The 7,269-nt window shown below is 40.2% G+C and overlaps 1 long non-coding RNA gene and 1 pseudogene across 1 annotated transcript; one reads left to right on the forward strand and one right to left on the reverse strand.

Annotated features, from left to right (window-relative positions):
* Positions 1–312: 312 nt before the first annotated feature.
* LOC134204065 (uncharacterized) lies at positions 313–985 on the forward strand. Its single transcript, XR_009977770.1, has 2 exons — positions 313–422; positions 494–985. It is a non-coding gene; the product is annotated as an uncharacterized LOC134204065 (long non-coding RNA).
* An 857-nt stretch (positions 986–1,842) lies between these two features.
* Positions 1,843–3,646, reverse strand: LOC134204053 (ataxin-2 homolog; annotated as a pseudogene).
* Between the last annotated feature and the right edge of the window lie 3,623 nt (positions 3,647–7,269).

Consider the following 7,269-nt stretch of genomic DNA (forward strand, 5'->3'; position numbering starts at 1 on the left):
GGGGTGGCTAAGGGTCGCGTATATTCCAGCTAAGCTGACGAGCAGCTTCCGCGGTTGCCAAGCCAACACACAAGCACTCACTTCTTTGAGCCTTTTGGAAGAAGCTTACGTACATCGTGCTTTAAGGCGGTCTGCATTTACGATCCGTGGCGACCCTCTTGGGCCCGTTCTAGATACATAACGCTTTAGGGGTGGGAGGGTACCTGCCAGGCGTAACAGCTCGCAATTTTCAAACCCTTTCGCAAAAAAACGTTAGAGGGGTGGGTGGGGGCTGAAAATGCCAAATTTTGCGTTATGTAATTTGTGAATGAACTCTTAACGGTTTCGAAAGTTGGCACTTTTAACATCGATTAACGGTTTGCTAAACTTGACGTCATTTGTACCGTCACCACTAGCTGGACTAGCTGGGACCATTACTTAATGTAAGTATCACTAAATCCATTAGAAGTTCGTAGTAGTCTTGTTCTTATGATTATTTGTTTCCATCCTCCAGGGATCACTGGAATACGACCTGGGAAACTCTCCGGCCTGTCAGCTGTTGTAAGAGCAGTCGACAGTCTGATGGTCAAAGTTGGAGTTTGTAAAAATTAACGAGCAGCAATATCATCCAACAACAGCAAGACCGTGGTGGATACAGCGCCAGTACATACATATACGATATCGACAAGCACCAATGGCGCTTGCATCGATAAAAATAATCTTGCTCACTTGCATTGTTTGTACTTGCACTCATTGAGTATAGGTACGTTCCGGGTCGAAGGGTTCCAGACAATCTGACCATGAAGAAATATAATCGCGATCAGCTATTGAAGATGAAGAAGAACGCCCCGAACGTGAAGGTCCAATAGCATCAGCAATCATTCATTGATTCGGGTAACCAATGCAGCAAATATCAACGGCAGCGTAATTCCTTCTGTTCTCGTATTAAATATCATAAAACATATTAAATAAATTAAATTAAAAGTTATAATATATTCCAACTAAATAATGGGGTTGTTCACAAAATTCTTTACACTGTAGAGCTTTTACAATATGATATAAATTATGTCATCAATACAAAAGGGTTAGGGGGGCCTAAAATTGCCTAATTTCGCGTTTCGTAATTTGTCAGAAGCCCCTCATTATAAAACATATTTATGCCACATTTGTCCCAATCTGGTCAGAGTAAAAAAAATAGGTTCTTTTGCATTCAATTTCTCTGAATGTATGTCGATCTTCATTACTTTTTGCAGGGTAAAGTATCATTTAGGCAACACTTCCAGTCCCGTCCGCAATTTTTGTTACTCGCACGCAACAACAATTGAATTACTCGGTTTTAGTATATGTTAGTATCTGTAGATTTCTAGTGATACAAACAAAACAAGCCATTATGTTGGGAAGTGGCCGAATTCTTAACGTTGCGTAAGGAAATATATGTTACAACCATTATACTGTCGTGAATCTAATCATTCAGCCATTACAGATGCCTCTTGCGACTCACGGCAGTATCGTTAATGCAATTAAACCATCCCAATATTTGCATTAAATTACATAATGCGCATATCTTTTTTATTTATTATAATATCATAGTACTATGCCATATGTATTGGATGTCCCAGGATGTAAAGCCAAAGAAGCAGAAGAAGAGGAAGAACGGTTGTATATCATTCAGTAATCATATCTTGAGAATACATTCACGTAATGATCAAATTACCGGAAGATTATGGACTTCCTTCATTATGTAATGCTTAGGAGGAAAGGGACGAATAAAACATTTCTACTATAAGATTAGTAACCCCGAGATCCTACGCGCCATTCAAATTATTATCGACTCAATAAAACACGGTAATGCAGCCTAAGCAAGAGTAAAATGTTTATTCACTTCTCAAGTTGTTCTTTTGTACAAGCTGTTTGGTGTATCAATGAATATGAATATTTTTCGGTTGAGAAGGTTGATGTACTGAAGGAGTTTCAGAAGATTGGTTTTGCTATTGTTGTTAATGCGGAGATGGTTCTAAGTGTTTTGGTAAGATTTGCGGTGAAGATTCCATGGGTTGTTGTTTGGGTGATGCTACATCAGCTGGACTTTAAGATGCGGCGATGGTTGCCAGAAACACTTAAAATCGGTGCGAAGAGTACCACGGGGTGAGGCTGCATCACATCCTGTTGCTGAATCTGCGGAGTATCCACTGGTGGTGTAGGCATGTGAGTAGCATGATGCGAATGGGTAACATGCATGGGTGGCCTACTCTCATCGCTTGCATCTGGTCCATCATTTGCTGAGGTCCGTGCGATGGAGCGGCTCATTGTAATTGACCGTAGTAGCACTCGAGTATGGCCGCATGGATCGTTGAGGCAAATGCTTAGTGTTACTATTTACATTCATGCTACTGCTATTCAACATTTTTTCGTCCACCATCACCATTAATCTGGTTCATATTATTGTTACTATTTAATCCGCAGGCTGACCGTGCAGCTGTGGTGGCTGCTGCTGTTGTTCATATTGCACGTGTCCATACACTGAAATTAAGTGAAGAAATATTGTGATTTGATTTTTTCAAAAAAAAAAGGCAATACTCACCGTACTGCATTGTATGCGCGGGATGTAATTGCATTCCGCTGCCTCCGTGTTGAAGATTAAGCGGCGGTTGTTGTTTCTGCAGCTGTTGCTGTTGTGAAGACATTGACATGTTCGGATAACTGTTTTTGTGTAGCGCTTTTGGGCTTTGTGGCTGATGGGGTGGCGGTGGTTGTTGTTACTCTTGATGTGATGGTGGTCCACCGTTATTAGCTATTAGCGGGATGATGCGGAAAGATAACTTGCCAAGTCCACCGGGCTTGCGTTTGGCAGGAACTATGTATTTTGCAGTCGATGGCATTACTGTATTGCTAGTACTACTTTTATCGTTCATACTGGCCGTTAACGACGGCTGGGGGCTGGAATTAGCTGGCTGAACGACAGTTGCAAATGCTCATTCTTCGTCACCATTTTCCAGGTCAATTCGGTCATTGTAAATTAGATTGTTTACTATTTATTTGGCGATCCCTTATGCTTCCTATTTTGGGTCTTGTAGCCAGTTTGTGACTAATCAAATGTTAATGTACACCATAGATCATCTCATTCTTGTGGAACCATACATACATTTGTCCCATTCTTTGTATTTGTATCCAATTCGAGGTTGAACTCACAATCACCGTTCAGCCCATCGCTTCCGTCCCGCTGTTCGAGTTTCCGTTCCTCTGGTCGGCCGTTACCGTTGCACCGGGAGATGTCGGTGTCTGTTATAAATGTGTCTCTCGTGGCGCAGTAGAGGTCGACGTCTTTGGCAGCAATACTGACAATGTCGCACGGCTTGACGATTAGCCGATCCACTACTGTATCTACGATAATTTTACTCTCGTTGTTTTGTCCGACCTCAATATGATGTTCAAGTTCCAGCACAATCTGGAAAAAAATTTCAAAAGCATTACATTAATATTAGCTACGGAATAATGCTTGACGACTGAAGGCGATTTACTGATATGGGACAAACTGGTGACGCAACTACATCAGCCGGTACAAGTTGGGCCTGAACCCACGTAACTCCTTCACCAGTGAAGCCAAGTTGAGATTGTAAGTGATGATGAGATAGTCATCGGTGGTGCAAATGATCTGCCGGCACCGCATCAGACGGGGTCAGTCTTTCTTACAGTAATCAATGTTCTTCGCCCAGTTGGAGTGTCTCTGCAGGCCATAGGTTTGTTTTTTTTAATTCCATTTGTCCCACAGGACCACAGTGCTGTCATCCGATTATCAAGGAACTTGATACAATTAACGCTGTCGGTGTGGGCATTTCTGATAGATACACATTTGCTTCTCGGTAATGAAATCGAACAGCACGATCGTCTTCTTTTCACACGCAGCCACCAGCAATGTACCATCCGGCGAAAACTCCATATTGAACGTTTCACCATACTCGCGGCTTTTGCATGCATTAGGCGGATCATTCCAGCTCTTTTTGGGCTCCAGCGAGTAACAGATATCCCGATTCACTGAATCGGCGCCGGAAAGCCACTTTCTCGCTGCTGAAGTCATGAATGCAGTGTCACATTATTCCGTAGTGATTTCCGCCTTGTATTGATATAAATGCAAAACATTTTATTGCTGCTCCACCGTCACTCGTCCTCGTCGTCGAGAAAGTCGCTTCACCGATACGGAATACGTAACTGTAAGACACAAACACCCGTTTCACGAATCACGACTGACAGTCTGCGAACGGCAACCACGACTTTTTCCGTACACCAATCATTGAAATCCTTCCTGCCTTCACCGCACAATTTCTTTCACAAATTCACTATTTTTTCCCCCGAAATTTCGACCCAAGGCACCCGAAAGCAGCGAAGAAAATTTGTATCTGTTTTTACAGCCAGACGATTTTTCCACATTTTCTTCCTGGATGACGATGACGACGGTTCGGGTGTCCCATCGTGCGATATTTACCGATAAACTTATTTACCTATAATCCAATTTTATTCACTTTACAATCTTGGATTCGACGGATGCGTATTAAAATTCTGCTCTTTGCTTCGCGAGATCAACGAGCAAGCAAATACTTTGACAAACAAAAAACACAAAAACGGCTGTCAAGCAAACAAAAAATAAAAACAACTTTGAACTCACCACGCATTATAGAGGAGACTGGAGATCAACGGGTTTTGTGGGGGAAAAAACTAATAGGGAAACAGGGGTTAAAAATTTGAAAAAGTAATTGATTGTTTTTCAATAGTTCCAGGCGAAAACAAATACAGGTCTCTTGAGAAAATGTCTCAGAAATGAAAGTAATCATTTGAGCGAATACATTTTCACGAAAGGTCTATTGATCCTCTATGGCAATTGTACCTGAAATAATCTAAACGCTCATTCAATGTTCTTTTCCGTAGATCTAACGTGTTTCAGTACTCTGAATTTCACTAATGATCCACGTTAGCTCCAATGCTTCTTGTCACTAGAATTTAACGTGTTTATAATGTTTCATTTTTCACTAACAATCCCGTTAAACTCATCTGAAATAAAACTGAATCGATTCAGTATGCTGTCTCGATAGGTTCAGTATGCTGTCTTTTTGTCAAGTAGGATGACAAATCCTTGTTGTGCAATAACACGAAAATGTAGGGTGCTTTATAAACGGAGACGCTAAATGTTTGTTACTATCAGATGAAGATAAAGGTAGTTTATCATCTTTTTTTTCTATAAGATTATTCTTTTCAAACGTGATCGATTTTTCAGATTTAGAGATATGTGGATGATTGACCAGCTATTTGCATATGTACTAGCACAGGCAAGTGTGATATATATTGTGTCTTGTAAAATAATAATGACTTAACCAATAAATATGGAAATTGTTTCATTAAAAATCTATAAAAACGGTATTATTATTCTTGTAAATTACAGTAATTGCTAATGTTTTGGAGTTCGTAAAAAAACTAAGGTACCAATTCTGACATCTTCCATAAAAACCAATCCATACAATTTAACGTGTTTTCCATTTTGTTCGTGTGATTCCAATGTATCGAACGTTTAGATTTTTGACATTTGAAACTGATTACACGTTATTCTGGTATGTTGCTCAACTAGTGAAAATTCATGTGGGAACTAGTGGCATGGGCGTGTATAATGCTTTCAGTGTACTAGAACGAAGCGTTTTAACTATGGGGAAATGGGGAAATATTCCTCTGCCCGTTTCTCTCATTTGTATCAGGTGACGAAGCAATTTGTTTTCATGTCTTGTTGATAAAAAAAAGCCTTATGCTTTATGTCCATCGTCGTTAATTATAAATTGAGAGGAATACTGCAACCAATGTTATGCATCCAAACGGATCGTTCTATGGCCGAGGCTTCCACGGAAAAGTTCTTGAAGTAGAAGTTTGTGGACATGTTAATGATTCATCCAAATAAAATAAATATGTAGAACAACTCTATTGTCCTATATTTGATTCAAAGACCCTTTTGTCTCCCCTCGACACAAATGTACCGAAGTATTGTTCGCTCAAAACAAACATGTTTTGATGTCTCGGATTCATAGTATTATATACCGATCATCTATGGCGGCAAGTGGGACCATTTTTGGCATTATCCTTATCCAATTTGCTTTGCGACTGAGTTAGATTTCTGCTTAACTTTCAAAGGACTAAGTAACATTTTTTCATGAATTAATTTGAGTAGTGCAATCAAAGCTCATGTTTTCCGTGATTGCGCTATTCAAATTACATGAAAAAAATATTACTGGTCCTAGATAAACGGAAATGGAAATCTTATCAAGGTCCCCCTAACACGTGACCGAAAATTGCGACGCGATTCTAACGCTTGGCGATTGCGATTCTGTCGCCGTTGGTTGAAGAGTAAATAACTGGAACATTGCTACGCGACCCAACGATAAAATCGCCGACTAGTTTTCATAACGATAGTAGAATCTATAGATGAGCTGGAACATGGCTGAGTCGATTTTTTGCCCGTGCACACGCATATGACGTCACAGCCCTACAGTTTCCGTAAATAGGTGACGTCATGCTCGTTTGGAACACGTTTGACAGTTCGTTTGGAGACAGAGGATTTATCTTCGCTCATCTATATATTCCACTATCTATGGTTTTCGCTTGAGGCGATGAAATCACTCAGGTCTGGGAGAGCCTTTATATTGTTTCCTATTGGAAAAATTGATAGATCGGGCAATTGACTCAAAAGTTTCATAGCTTTTGTTGAAAATTGACTAAATAGATAAACTTTGGGTTTAGAAATAATAGCCAAAAATACTATTTTTTACAAAGTGCGTAAATAGCGGAAGTGCACCGGTTTTGTAGCTAACAGGTGCCTATTTGGCCAACTCCTGAAAAACATATTTTTCCAAAATAATCGATCAGTTAAAGCAGCGCTGAATCGTGAATATAGAACCTGAAGACGTCTCCTCAACACATGTTCCATCGTTCAGCCTTTTAACGGTGGATTCAATTTTTGTAGGTGGTCAATCGGCCCCCGATACGCTTCCATCGGATTGTTTGTTTGACGTTTGTACTACGCCATCTGTTTGCGTTGCCACACACTATTTAGCATGGCGATAATGTTCTGACGATGATTTTGATTGCATTTTGTTCAAGTGAGCGTCTGTTTCTCTTTGGGGCTAATCTTCCGTTTCCTCGCTGTACATATTCATCTCATGCGAAACAAAGAAATTCCACCAATTTCGTCCTTCTTTTCGCTTCTTTAGCATGCTCACTCTGAAAAATCACAAACAAAATACGCATTGCTTTGTTTTT

This window comes from Armigeres subalbatus, unplaced genomic scaffold, assembly GCF_024139115.2.
Source record: "Armigeres subalbatus isolate Guangzhou_Male unplaced genomic scaffold, GZ_Asu_2 Contig377, whole genome shotgun sequence".
Lineage (NCBI taxonomy): Eukaryota > Metazoa > Arthropoda > Insecta > Diptera > Culicidae > Armigeres > Armigeres subalbatus.